General features: G+C 37.6%; 1 protein-coding gene across 1 annotated transcript in view; it reads left to right on the top strand.

The window, feature by feature from the left end:
• The window catches only part of DCBLD2 (discoidin, CUB and LCCL domain containing 2), an 81,972-nt gene that overhangs the window by 22,450 nt on the left and 44,495 nt on the right, over window positions 1-15,027 (top strand). The window lies entirely within an intron of this gene.

The following is a 15,027-nucleotide window of genomic DNA, read 5'->3' as shown; positions in this document are numbered from 1 at the left end:
CATGTGAAGTGCGTAGAATGGTACCTGACACATAATATTTGCTTAGTAGATACTAGCTGCTGTTGTCTTTATTTTTAGCTAAGAACAGTGGTTCTCAATTATGGCTGCATTTTAGAGTCACCTGGATAGACTTCTAAATAATACCAGATCTCTGGTCTCCAACCTAGAGCAGTTGAATCAGGATTGGTTGGGACCCACACCTTGGGATTTTTAAAGCTTCCCAGGAGAATATACTTTGAGGTCAAGTTGAAAACCTTTGGCTTAGAGATCAGCACCTTTCTCTTTAGCAGGAAAGGTAGAAAAATTCCTAAGACTATCTAATATTAATATTAGAATTAATATTATAAAATAAATAACTCTAAAATTCTCTGTGACTTTTACTGATACAAGTATGTAAAATGTCTTTTAGAACTATAGCCGGAACTTAGTATCTTGTTCTTTTGAGCATCGTGTTCATCTCCTGGGCTCCTCTCCATCTCGAGGCAAACTCTTCATCTCTCCCCGACTTTTCAGCCTCTTACCTACCGAGAGAAACAGTTCCTGGTCTATTGAGTGATAACCACTGTTGTCTCCCAGTCAGCTCTCAATGAATCTGGCTTCATGATCACCATGTTGCATATTGCCTTGAATATATGGTCTCGGATAAGCTTTTAGAAACTCAGATCGCCCGAGGAACTATCTATTACTTTAACGCTAATAGAAGGCAGCTGGATATTAACTCCCTCCTGAGGTGATGCAGTAGGGAGTCAGCAGTACCACTTGAGCAGCTTTGAGACAATGTTAAAAAAAAGTGAACCATGATCTGATCAAGCCCTTAGCAGTTTATAGGAAATAAAGGAGCTAGAGAAACACATTCTATCAACCAAAGACTACATATAAGTGGTGTTTTTTAAAAAAAGAAAAGGAAGGAGATCAAGATAACTGGCATGCATTAGAGAGAGATGTCTTCCAAAAGTAATGTGTGGACCTTGTGATTTTGTTTGGACCTTGATCCAAACTGATTGCAAGAAGACATTTTTAAGATAAGCAGAGAAATTTTAGGTTAAGGTAAGAGTAATTGGGCATATAGCAATAATCAGGAATAATTTTTTGTGTGTGTGGTAATGTTATATTGGTTTGTTCAAGATCTGGTTTGTTAGAGACATTCTGAAGTTCAAACAATATGTCTTGGATTTGTTTCTAAATATGTCAGGGAAAAAAGAGGTAGGAAGAGGGCCGGCGAAACCAGAATGGCACACCGGGCACATGGGAGCGCATCTCTCTACTTTGGTGTTTTGTTTTTTTTTTTAATTTCCATAATGAAAGTGCTCTTTATTAAAAAAAAGAAGACAAGAGGATTATGTATTTGGACAATAGGGTTATGCTGCTAAAGAGGAAGAGTGACAAAACAGGTTTTAAATCACTCACCAGGTTCTCATCCCAGTTCTTAGGACCTACCTGCTGAGAATCCTTTCTACAGGGCATGGTCCAGACTGCAAAGTCATCACCTGTACCATAGGAAGAATGGTACAGGTAAATAAAGTAATACTTTACGGTGCTCAGCTCTCCCCTATTTCCGTGGGGTTTGTTTTCCCTTGCTATCTCGTCACACAGGTGAGGTCAAGGGGACTGAGTGATGATGATTCCTGTTGAACTTTAGCTCTGCTCCATCCCACCTCCCTACCCCTCCCATCACCACCTGCCATTTATCCTCTGGTCCTCCATTTGAGGAGCTGTTTGAGGTGGGGGGGCGGTGGTTAGAAAAGTAACTTTCCTGATTGGCAGAGAAATAAATGTCATTCAAGAATAACTGTTTAATATTCTGATTAGGTAGATATGCAGGAATTACAGGACAGAAACAAATATATGTGGGCATTAAGATTCCAGTGACAATGGTAAAGAATCCCGTTTTCTATGTTATCTTTTCTCAGGGTCCCTTCTGAATAGAGGCAGCTTCAAATGAGCTGCATTTTCCTATAAATATGGTTCCTACTTTGGTATAAAGCTTAGATTTTTTTTTTCCCCCTGTAGGTGTTAATTTTAGGGACTTTTCTCCCCTGAGAGATTGTATTATGGAATAATCAAGAAAAGAAAGTGAAAGGAATGCTTTCTCAAGGAGTCATTTTTAAATTGTAAATCATTAGAATGTGACTTAATTGATAAAGCACTTTTGGTTTACGTGGTTATTTTCTATTTTCTTTAAAGAGTAGGCAGTAATATGTAATATTATTTAAACATATGAGTTTATTATGATACTATATAACAACTTTCTAAGTAGCTAGACTGTCCAGAAATCTTTGTGAAATTAGTGTAGTGGTACTTGTTTTCACTGACAAAAAAGATGTTTAATGATAGAGTTAAGACTGGCTCTCTAGATCTGTTCTTTTTATAGGCAGATTGTGCTGGAATGAGAAAATTTCATTGCGGCTTTTCCCCTTTGATTATTCTTTAATCCTTGGAGTCTGAGACATAGTGGTTGCTCTGTGGTTGCCCCACAATCATAGAGGTGAAAATTAAATTCATTTGTTGTTCATCTTAACTTTCTATACATATATAACTCCAGTATTTTATTTGGGTCCATAGACATCTACTAGCATCATTTCCCTGATGGATATTATTGATAATTAGTCCAAACATGAAATTTAAAAGAAAAATTTTTACTTACTTGTAACCTTTTCCCACTCTATTGTATTTATTTTCTTCCTGCATTTTGCTTAAAATTTCCATTTTAACTGAACTTTTGGGGGGATGAAGGAATTTGTGGGTAGATCTCTAAAAGAGAAGCTAAATATTTTCAAACCTAGTAGCTATTAAAGGAAAATGCATTCTGTAGAAGAAATGTAAATGTGTGTCTATGTGTTCAAAGGTATATTTAAAGATATATATTCTGTTTTAAACCTTCATCCAAAGTATCTTTAAAAATTGTGTCTCTTAGAGTCTTCATATAATATTTACAAAGAGGGAAACTGAGGTCCTCAGGGCTTCATCTCGTAAATGATTCCGTGTCCGTTACATTTTCAGAGAAGTTTCTCTTTCTGTATTGTTTGTCCCCTTAGCCTATAATATGCTCAGGTCTTCCTTGTTTAAGAGAAAAAGTAAATATATTTTCTTTCTCTTTACCACCAAACCTCTTGAAAAAAGTTGAAACGATGATAATATTAGGTATGTAATGATGATAATGATTTCTAAGATTTTTTGATTTTTATTCTGTAGAGGCTCAGTTTAATAACGAAAATAACCACCATGCATGCAGTGCTTGCTATTTGCCAGGTACTATTCAAATCACTTTTGTCAGTTAACTCATGCAGTCTTCACAAGAACTCTTGAAATAGGTGCTTTTCTCACCCCCATTTGCTGATGAGAGAACTGCAGCACAGAGAGGTTGAATCAGTTGCCCAAGGTCACACAGCTGGCAAATTGCTGTGTGGAATTCAAACCTAAGCAGCGGCTCCAGAATTGGTGTCTCTTACTGTAGGCCCTTGGCATGCTTGATTGCATTGAGTCCTACAAGAATCCTGCACATTATTCCCATAAAACAGATAAGTTTTAAAAAGGTAAGCAACTTGCCCAAAGTCATATAGGCAGAGTTGGGACTTGAATTAAGGTCTGGCTAACAGCAAAGTCTATAACTTCAACCACTAGGCTATAGAGTAATAGATACCAGTAATTGGTAGGTATCTATTGGCAGGTATTAACAGGTATCCAGCCAGTACACAAGACACAAGAGACATGGTTTCTATCCCTGGGTTGGAAAAAATCCCCTGGAATAGGAAATTGCAAACCCGCTCCAGTATTTCTTGCCTGGAAAATTCCATTGACAGAGGAGCCTGGTGGGCTACAGTCCATGGGGTTGCAAAGAGCAGGACCTGACTGAGTGTACACACGTGGTGGTGGTGACATCACTCCTTAATTTCTTTACTACATGGTCCACTTACCCTATGGAGAAGGCAATGGCAGCCCACTCCAGTGTTCCTGCCTGGAGAATCCTGTGGACGGAGGAGCCTGGTGGGCTGCTGTCTATGGGGTCTCACAGAGTCGGACACGACTGAAGCAACTTAGAGCAGCAGCAGCCACTTACCCTAAAATGTTGAAACTAGCAACTTTCTAGTAAACATTAACTTTTTCCTTTATTTATTTTGAAATAACCTTTTTTTGGGGGTGGCCACGTGGCAGCTTGCAGGATCTCATTTCCCTGATCAGGGACTAAATCTGGGCCACCAGGGTGGAAGCCCAGAATCCTAACAAACAACTAGGCTATCAGGGAACTCCCTATTTTGACATTATTTTTTCTTTACAGTCAGTATTATAAAATATTTAATAGTAGTTTCAACATAGGTATTGACCAATCAAAACAAATGTCAGCCCTGAAAAATCTGTTTTCTACAGTGACTAACATACGTTAACTGATGCACAAACATAAGAGAGACAAACTGTTTATACAACAAACACAACTTACATGAAAGCTAACCATCCAGGGGTAATACCTGCCTTCATTAACTCGCTCGGATTTCTATTACAAATTATCCTGATCCTTACCCTTCTCTCTCTATAAATCCTAGCTGGACCTGTAGCTCTTCTATTTAGCTTCAGCCTCATGCTTAATTTAAGTCTCTAAACCTCAGTCAACTGATTTTTCTTTTTGAGAGCTTTGTCATTTTCTCTTTGGACGATGTTCTCAAAAGTTTGGTATTTTGCCTTCCAAGGGGACACTGGAGATGTCTGGAGACATTTTTGGTTGTCCCACTGGAGGAGAAGGCAGTGTTACTGGCATCTAGGAGGTGTGTTATGTGTCCTACAGTACATAGGACAGGCCCCCAAAGTACTGTCTGACCCAAATTCTCAGTATTGCTGCTTTAGATTGAGAGTATCAGCTCACTGCCTCTAAGTTGATCCTCAGGTAGTTAGCATTAAAGTAAACATTGTACACATACTGTTACTGTTAATAGTTTTTTAGTTTTATTGCATTGTGCTCAGAAAAATTATAATATTCTACTTTATGGAACTTGCTTTTATTTTATGTATACCCTAAGATATCTTTTTTTGTGACCGTCTCATGTATGCTTGAGAGGAAGGTTTATTCTCTAATAGTAAGATATAAAGTTTAATATGCATCTAAAATATCTTATTATGCTGTTTAGTTTTTCATATCTTTATTTTTATCTACTTGATCTGTTTCTAGTGTCTTTTTTTCTTTTGGCATATCTTTGGGTTTTTACTTTTATAAAGGTGACTGCAATGTTGTTGCATAGCTATTCATAATTATAATGTCTTCATTTTAAATCATGACTTCTAGCATTACAAAGTTTCTCCTTTGTCATACTTAGTACTTTTTAGTTTGCAATTTTTTTTGTGTTATTAGTATATAGACACCTTCCTCCTTATCACTTTTTACATTCATTTGCTTGGCATTCCTGTCTTTGCTCATCCCTTTCCTTTTAGCCTTGCTGAATCATTTTATTTGGGATGTATTTCTTATATATAACATGCTTGAGGGTCTCATTTTATGAACCAAATTGAAAATATTTTTTTTTAATTAAAGCTAATACCTGTTTTATCTGTTTATAAAACTAAGTTTTTTTTTTGTCTTAACTCATGTTATTTTAAGGTATAATCAGTCATGTGTTTTATATTTGCTGTGTTTATTTCTTTGTATTGTTTTCTTTTCATTTATATTTAAACTCCTTTTGGAGTTTAAATGAGTTTTGTAGTTTTAAATATTACCTTCCAATTTTACTTTTATTTTTTTTCGATTTTATGTTCTTAAATACCTCTAATCCCATTGACTTCGTCTTTTATTATCTGATTTGTCTATTTTTCATGGTGTCTTTTCATTCCTACCAGTTGCCTGTAACTCCTATCGTTTATTCATATAACATTCAGTGAACTGTTCTATTAGGTTGGTGCAAAAGTAATTGTGATTTTTGCCTTGTTGAAATTTACCATTTGATATTGAATACGTTCTTAAATAAATATAGTTATATTATACCTCATTTTACTACGTCTTTCACTGTGTTTTTTTTTTTTTTTTGCTAATGACTTATTACTTGCTGTGCATTTTATATGTATTTTAGACTATGGAAATGATGTTAGACAAAAAAGCAAATTTAAGTGATTTTCTTATATTTGAGTTCAAAATGGGTCATAAAGCAGCAGAGACAACTTGCAACATCAACAACACAGTTGGCCCAGGAACTGCTAACAAATATACAGCACAGTGGTGGTTCAGGAAGTTTTGCAAAGAAGACAAGAGCCTTGAAGATAAGCGTAGTGGCCAGCCATCAGAAGTTGAAAATGACCAATTGAGAGCATCATCGAAGCTGATCCTCTTATAATTATACGAGAAGTTGCCGAAGAACTCAGTGTCGACCATTCTATGGTCATTTGGCGTTTGAAGCAAATTGGAAAGGTGAAAAAGCCCAATAAGTGGGTGGGTGCCTCATGAGCTGACCACAAATCAGAAAAATCGTCGTTTTGAAGTATCGTCTTCTCTTATTCTGTGCAACAATAAGGAACCATTTCTTGATCAGATTGTGACTTGCAATGAAAAGTGGCTTTCATAGAACAACCGGCAATCAACAGCCCAATGGTTGGACTGGGAAGAAGCTCCAGAGCACATCCTAAAGCCAAACTTGCACCAAAAAAAGGTCATAGTCACTGTTTGGTGGTCTGTTGCTGGTCTGATCCACTATAGCTTTCTGAATCCTGGCAAAACCATTACATCTGAGAAGTATGCTCAGCAGATCTATGAGATGCACCGAAAACTGCAGTGCCTGCAGCCGGCGTTGGTCAACAGAAAGGGCCCGCTTCCTCTCCATGACAAAGCCCGCCACGTCTCACACCAGTGCTGCAAAAGTTGAACGAATTGGGCTGCGGAGTTTTGCCTCATTCACCATTTTCACCTGACCTCTCGTCAGCCTACTACCACTTCTTCAAGCATCTGGACAACTTTTTGTGGGGAAAATGCTTTCTAAGAGTTTATCAAATCCTGAATTTTTATGCTACAAGAATAAGAAAGCATATTTCTCATTGGCAAAAATGTGCTGATTGTAATGGTTCCTATTCTGATTAATAAAGATGTGTTGGAGCCTATTTGTAATGATATAAAATTCACGGTCCGAAACTGCAATTACATTTGTACCAACCTAATTCTTTCCTCTTTCCCTCCTGCTTCTTTCCTCATTTCTACTCTGACAGAACAAAATTTATAACACATAGCCTGTATCATATAATATCTTAATCTTCAACTCATCCAACTTTTATCACTGTTTAAATATATTAAATGCTCACTGGCAGTCTTTTTACTTAAGTTCTCCCAATTGTATCTTAAATGAATGAAGTTCATCTTTGAATAGATTGATTCCTTAAAAGAGGCTTGAGTACAGTTATCTTGCATGTTTAGAGCTGCTTAATTTAGAATTTTTTCTTACTTTGAGTATCAGTTTGATCTTATATGTAAGTTTTTGGTTCATATGTTCATTCTTTGACGGTTTTTTTTTTTTTTTTTCATTCTTTGAGTTAAAAAAAAAAAGCTCTGCGATTATTGCCTGGCTTTTTTGTTACTGTTTTTTGAGAAGTTTGATACTAATTGAATTCTCTTGCCCTTATAAGATATTTAATTTTTGTATTGAAGCTTACGTAAAGATTCCTTTAAAGTCAAACAGTTTTACAAGGATATGTATTGAAGTTTATCATTGGGTTAGTTTTCACTGTATCCAATGAGCTCTTTCACTTTAGATTCTAGAAAACTTTCTTGAATTATAGTTTAATGTTATTTCTGTTCCATTGTCTTACATATCTTTTTAAAATACCTTAATTGTAAGAAAACAGCCTTCTTTGCTGTTTCAATCACATTCATTTAAGCCACGTTCTCACTGATCCTTTTTACTTTTTTCAGTTTCCTTTTCATAGTATTTGTTCTTTTCTTCAACATTTATTATCATATTTTCATTAGAATATTACTCCTTGTGCACCTTGTAATATTTCTGACATAATTTTGTCACTTTTTTGCATTTCTTTTCTGAAATCAGCCAACTCTTTTTCTTCCCTGCTTTTTGTCCATTTCTGTTCTTAGTTTTTGAGTTTCTGTTTCGAGGTGTTTTGCCATATCCCCAGTTGCTTGTTTGAGGACATTTAATTAAGTTTAGTGTTGTGTTCCAGTTTATTTCTGTTTTACCATCGTTTTGGGGGATGAAGGGGTTTCCATAAATTGAACTGCTGAGATTCTCATTTTTTTCCTACCTTTTGGGACCAGATAAAGACAATGCCTAAGTACTTCTGTGGACAGTGCTGGCAGTTTGCAGTGGTTTATATGGTTTACAAGTTTTGTCGTTTATCATAATTTCGTGATAGCCCTCTTCTGTTAGTGTAGTAAATTTTTCTTTCCTACTTTTTTTTTTTCCCCCTCAACAGGAGAGGCTGTAAAAGGGAAGGGATTGTATATCCTTTTTTTTAAAAAAATATATAATCTATATATCTTGCAAGATCCTAAATTTCCTGCTCTTATTTGGTTGCATCCCCATCTTTGCCATACAGTTTCCATATCTCTCTGCTACTTTTAACCTACTTCCCCTACCAAAGTGTTTCCTATCCAAAATCGCCCTATTCAGGATTTCTTTGGTTTTAAGTTCCTTCTCTGAGGTCAGTCGTCTTACCTACCAGTGGATTTAGTTTTCAGTATTTTCTAGCTATGCATGAGGTATCTTAAGTGTCTTTGTCTCCCCTGATGGGTCTTTCATTAACCTTTGCCACTTAAGTTACTGTTCAGTTCAGTTCAGTTCAGTCGCGCCCAACTCATTGCGACCCCATGTATCTCAGCACACCAGGCCTCCCTGTCCATCACCATCTCACGGAGTTCACTCAGACTCACGTCCATCGAGTCCGTGATGCCATCCAGCCATCTCATCCTCTGTTGTCCCCTTCTCCTCCTGCCCCCAATCTCTCCCAGCATCAGAGTCTTTTCCAATGAGTCAACTCTTCACATGAGGTGGCCAAAGTACTGGAGTTTCAGCTTCAGCATCATTCCTTCCAAAGAAATCCCAGGGCTGATCTCCTTCAGAATGGACTGGTTGGATCTCCTTGCAGTCCAAGGGACTCTCAAGAGTCTTCCCCAACACCACAATTCAAAAGCATCAATTCTTCTGCGCTCAGCCTTCTTCACAGTCCAACTCTCACATCCATACAAGGCTAAGGAAAAACCATAGCCTTGACTAGATGGACCTTAGTCAGCAAAGTACTGTCTCTGCTTTTGAATATACTATCTAGGTTGGTCATAACTTTTCTTCCAAGGAGTAAGCATCTTTTAATTTCATGGCTGCAGTCACCATCTGCAGTGATTTGGGAGCCCCCCAAAATAAAGTCTGACACTGTTTCCAGTGTTTCCATCTATTTCCCATGAAGTGATGGGACCGGATCCCATGATCTTCGTTTTCTGAATGTTGAGCTTTAGGCCAACTTTTTCACTCTCCACTTTCACTTTCATGAAGAGGCTTTTTAGTTCCTCTTCACTTTCTGCCATAAGGGTGGTATCATCTGCATATCTGAGGTTATTGATATTTCTCCTGGCAATCTTAATTCCAGCTTGTGTTTCTTCCAGTCCAGCGTTTCTCATGATGTACTCTGCATATAAATTAAATAAGCAGGGTGACAATATACAGCCTTGACGTACTCCTTTTCCTATTTGGAACCAGTTTGTTGTTCCATGTCCAGTTCTAACTGCTGCTTCCTGACCTGCATACAGATTTCTCAAAAGGCAGGTCAGGTGGTCTGGTATTTCCATCTCTTTCAGAATTTTCCACAGTTTATTGTGATCCACACAGTCAAAGGCTTTGGCATAGTCAATAAAGCAGAAGTTTCTGTTAGACTCCATGAAATCTCTTGATATGTTTTAGGGATTTCTGACCCTAATAAAAATAAAATAAATTTCATTCTTGGAGTTTCTTTTAAAGTTCTCTTTGTCAAAAAAAATTATTATTATTATTTTACATCAAGTTAAAATATAAATCATTTCATTTGAAAGAAGTGTTATTACAATAAAATCATCATTAACATTTTATTTATGGGCAGGAGTTAAAGAAGTGATCTCTAACCTTAATGATTATGGGTGTCTTACATAGTGTATAAGAGCCATGTAAGAATTTCATGTGAGATAAAGTCCTGGTCTGTGAAAACATGATCTCAGGAAGGCTAAAGTCATCTCATATCTGTTTACCACAAAAATACATTGATTACTGTGAATTTTTTTTTCATTAGAAGCTGGATGGGTACCCACATTTAACTTGGATTTGTTCCTAATGCAGAAGCATCATATGAGGTTGTTTGTTGCATTGGAAAGTACAGAAGCCATATGCATTTCAAAAGGCCTTAGTGAATCTGTGTACCCTAGAATGGTCAAGCTGGTTTGTGGACAAGAACAGAGAAATGCTAAAGCTTTGCTAATGCTTTGTCTCTGTAAGTGGTTTTTTCTAATGTTTTGAGACAGGTTAGTGAGGAATTGACACCTGACCCGTTTCTCATTCAACTGGATAAAACTAGACCATGTGATGCTGACCGTATCCAAGAACTCCTATTTGTGAACCCTTACAGGAAATATTAAAAAGTCTTTGACATCTTATAAGTGGTAAAAAGTTTACTTTTCCAGAAAATCTTGGAAAGAAATTCCTTGGTATGCTATGTATGTCTCACCTGTGATGCTTGGCGGCACATTTGGTTTTGCTGAAGTCCAAACAGTTATGACTCATTGCTTTTCACATTAGTGTACTTAGTATAAGAAAATTCTGCCAGCTGTCCTAAAAGAAGCTGTCAACTTAATAAGAGCCAGGGCCTTGAGTCATTTACCTTTTCTGAGTATGGAGCTTTCCTCTATCCAGAAATGTGCCGATTTTCCAGAGAAAAAGTCTTATAGTTCTCAGTTCAGGTAGAAAGTTTCACAAGAGAGAAGAAAAGCCTACTTAGAAAAATTTGATGAGGAAGATTGGTATTGCTTTGCAGATATTTTGATCCACATGACTACAATAAAATTTTCAGTCAGGACCCTTTAGTCACCTTCATGGATACTGGTAAAAACTTGGGTGCTCTTTTGTCCATGCTGCCATTATGAAAAGAGGATATTGGAGGAGGCAGCTTTTCTTATAATCAGAGAAATGTAAAAGTTTTAGAACTAAGTATATGACCTCCCTTACTCTTGGTTTGGTTAAAAACATAGCTTTTAATATAGTGGTGTGATGAAATTTGTCATTTTTTAATATTGAGGCTGTATTAACTGGCCTAGCTCACTTAAGCAGCAGTGTGGAAGCAAATATTAAAAATCACTCTAAAAAGTCACTCTTAAATATTTTAAAAGATAGAAGAAGTTATGTTAGGAAAATGTTTATTGCAGCATTCACTGTGTAGAAAAATCAGAAGCAAGCTAAACTTCTGACAATAAGGAAATTAAGATATATCCACTATATGAATAACCCTTTTTGGCTGTTATTAATTGTTTGCTCTGAATGTTCTATCACCTATCTTTTGGTGAACATTAATGCACATTTCTGTATCTAGAAGAGGAATTGCTGGTTCCCTGAGTGTCCATATGGTCAGCTTTGGTAGATATTGCCAAGAGCCTCTGTGGTAGTGCCATTCCACACGCACCGCCAATGTAGGAGACTTCTAGTTATTATTCTCTATTTTTTTCTATTATCACACTTCTAGTATGTATGAACACATGTCATGTAGCTTTGCCTTATCTAATGGCAAATGATATTGTTCTGTCTTCATGTATTTATTAGTCATTGAGTATCTTCTGTGAAGAATCTTGAAGTTTTTAATGCATTTTTTCTATTGGATGATTATTTTCTCATTTGTAGGGGTTCTTTTATATATTCTGGTTATGGGTTCTTTTTAGATATAGATGTTACAAATATTCTCCCTTTCTATAGCTTTCCTTTTTATCTCTTTATATTGGTATCTTTTGATAAGCAAACATTAATTTTAACTTAATTTTAATGTTCACATTAATTTTTTTTCATGATTAGTATTAATACTTTTTGCATTCTCTTTTAAAATCTTTGCCCCCTTACAGATTATGAAGATGTTCTCAGGGTTTTCCTCTAAATGCTTTAATTTTCCCCTTCTGCACATTTAAATCCTCAGTCCATCCAGATTGTTCTTTGTGAATGTGTGAAGTAAGAGTAAAGGTCTCAAGGTACATTTTCTCACGTGAACCTTCAGTTCAGTCTCTCAGTCGTGTCCGACTCTTTGTGATCCCATGAATTGCGGCATGCCAGGCCTCCCTGTCCATCACCAGCTCCTGGATTTCACCCAAACTCATGTGCATCGAGTCGGTGATTCTATCCAGCCAGCTCATCCTCTGTTGTCCCCTTCTCCTCCTGCCCCCAATCCCTCCCAGCATCAGAGTCTTTTCCGGTGAGTCAACTCTTTGCACAAGGTGGCCAAAGTACTGGAGTTTCAGCCTCCTTCCAATGAACACCCAGGACTGATCTCCTTTAGAATGGACTGGTTGGATCTTGCAGTCCAAGGGACTCTCAAGAGTCTTCTCCAACACCACAGATCAAAAGCATCAATTCTTCAGTGCTCAGCTTTCTTCACAGTCCAACTCTCACATCCATACATGACCACAGGAAAAACCGTAGCCTTGACTAGACGGACCTTGTTGTCAAAGTAATATCTCTGCTTTTTAATATGCTATCTAGGTTGGTCATAACTTTTCTTCCAAGGAGTAAATGTCTTTTAATTCCATGGCTGCAATCACCATCTGCAGTGATTTTGGAGCCCAAAAAATAAAGTCTGACCCTGTTTCCACTGTTTCCCCATCTATTTCCCGTAAAGTGATGGGACCAGATGCTGTGATCTTCGTTTTCTGAATGTTGAGTTTTAAGCCAACTTTTTCACTCTCCACTTTCACTTTCATCAAGAGGCTTTTTAGCTTCTCTTCACTTTCTGCCATAAGGGTGGTGTCATCTGCATATCTGAGGTTTCTGATATTTCTCCTGGCAATGTTGATTCCAGCTTGTGCTTCTTCCAGCCCAGCTTTTCTCATGATGTACTCTGTATATAAGTTAAATAAGCAGGGTGACAGTATACAGCCTTGACGTACTCCTTTTTCTATTTGGAACCAGTCTGTTGTTCCATGTCCCGTTCTAACTGTTGCTTCCTGACCTGCATATAGGTTTCTCAAGAGGCAGGTCAGGTGGTCTGGTATTCTCATCTCTTTCAGAATTTTCCACAGTGTGTTGTGATCCACACAGTCAACGGCTTTGGCATAGTCAATAAAGCAGAAATATATGCTTTTCTGGAACTCTCTTACTTTTTCCATGATCCAGTGGATGTTGGCAATTTGATCTCTGGTTCCTCTGCCTTTTCTAAAACAAGCTTGAACATCTGGAAGTTCACTGTTCACGTATTGCTGAAGCCTGGCTTGGAGAATTTTGAGCATTACTTTACTAGCATGTGAGATGAGTGCAGTTGTGCAGTAGTTTGAGCATTCTTTGGCATTGCCTTTCTTTGGGATTGGAATGAAAACTGACCTTTTCCAGTCCTGTGGCCACTGCTGAGTTTTCCAAATTTGCTGGCATATAGAGTGCAGCACTTTCTCAGCATCATCTTTCAGGATTTGAAATAGCTCAACTGGAATTCCATCACCTCCACTAGCTTTGTTCGTAGTGATGCTTCCTAAGGCCCACTTGACTTCACATTCCAGGATGTCTGTCTCTAGGTGAGTGATCACACCATCGTGATTATCTGGGTCATGTAGATCTCTTTTGTACCATTCTTCTGTGTATTCTTGTCATTTCTTCCTAATATCTTCTACTTCTGTTAGGTCCATACCATTTCTGTCCTTTATCGAGCCCATCTTTGCATGAAATGTTCCCTTGGTATCTCTAATTTTCTTGAAGAGATCTCTAGTCTGTCCCATTCTGTTGTTTTTCTCTATTTCTTTGCATTGATCTCTGAGGAAGGCTTTCTTGTCTCTCCTTGCTATTCTTTGGAACTCTGTGTTCAAATGGGTTTATCTTTCCTTTTCTCCTTTGCTTTTCGCTTCTCTTCTTTTCACAGCTATTTGTAAGTCCTCCTCACAGTCATTTTGCTTTTTTGCATTTCTTTTCCGTGGGGATTGTCTTGATCCCTGTCTCCTGCACAATGTCACGAACCTCCGTCCACAGTTCATCAGGCACTCTGTCTATCAGATCTAGGCCCTTAAATCTATTTCTCACTTCCAATGTATAGTCATAAGGGAGATGATTTAGATCATACCTGAATGGTCTAGTGGTTTCCATACTTTCTTCAATTTAAGCCTGAATTTGGCAATAAGGAGATTATGATCTGAGCCATAGTCAGCTCCCGGTCTTGTTTTTGCTTCTCCATCTTGTCCGTCTTTTTTTCTCCGTCTTGTTAGAGCGTCTCCATCTTTGGGTGCAAAGAATATAATTGATCTGATTTTGGTGTTGGCCATCTGGTGATGTCTATGTGTAGAGTCTTCTGTTGTGTTGTTGGAAGAGGGTGTTTGCTATGACCAGTGCGTTATCTTGGCAAAACTCTGTAAGCTTTTGCCCTGCTTCATTCCATATTCCAAGGCCAAATTTGCCTGTTACTCCAGGTGTTTCTTGACTTCCTACTTTTGCATTCCAGTCCCCTATAATGAAAAGGACATCTTTTTTGGGTGTTAGTTTTAAAAGGTCTTGTAGGTCTTCATAGAACCATTCAGCTTCAGCTTCTTCAGCGTTACTGGTTGGGGCTAGGCTTGGATCACTGTGATATTGAATGGTTTGCCTTGGAAATGAAGAGAGATCATTCCGTCATTTTTGAGATTGCATCCAAGTACTGCATTTCAGACTCTTTTGTTGATGGTTACTCCATTTCTTCTAAGGGATCTTGCCCACAGTAGTGGATATAATGGTCATCTGAGTTAAATTCATCCATTCCAGTACATTTTAGTTCGCTGATTCCTAGAATGTCGATGTTCACTCTTGCCATCTCCTGTTTGACCATTTCCAATTTGCCTTGATTCATGGACCTAACATTCCAGGTTCCTATGCAGTATTGCTCTTTGCA

Source organism: Capra hircus, chromosome 1 (genome assembly GCF_001704415.2).
Source record: "Capra hircus breed San Clemente chromosome 1, ASM170441v1, whole genome shotgun sequence".
Lineage (NCBI taxonomy): Eukaryota > Metazoa > Chordata > Mammalia > Artiodactyla > Bovidae > Capra > Capra hircus.
The sequence above is the reverse complement of the archived record's forward strand: the minus strand, read 5'-3'. Positions and strand labels throughout refer to the sequence as shown.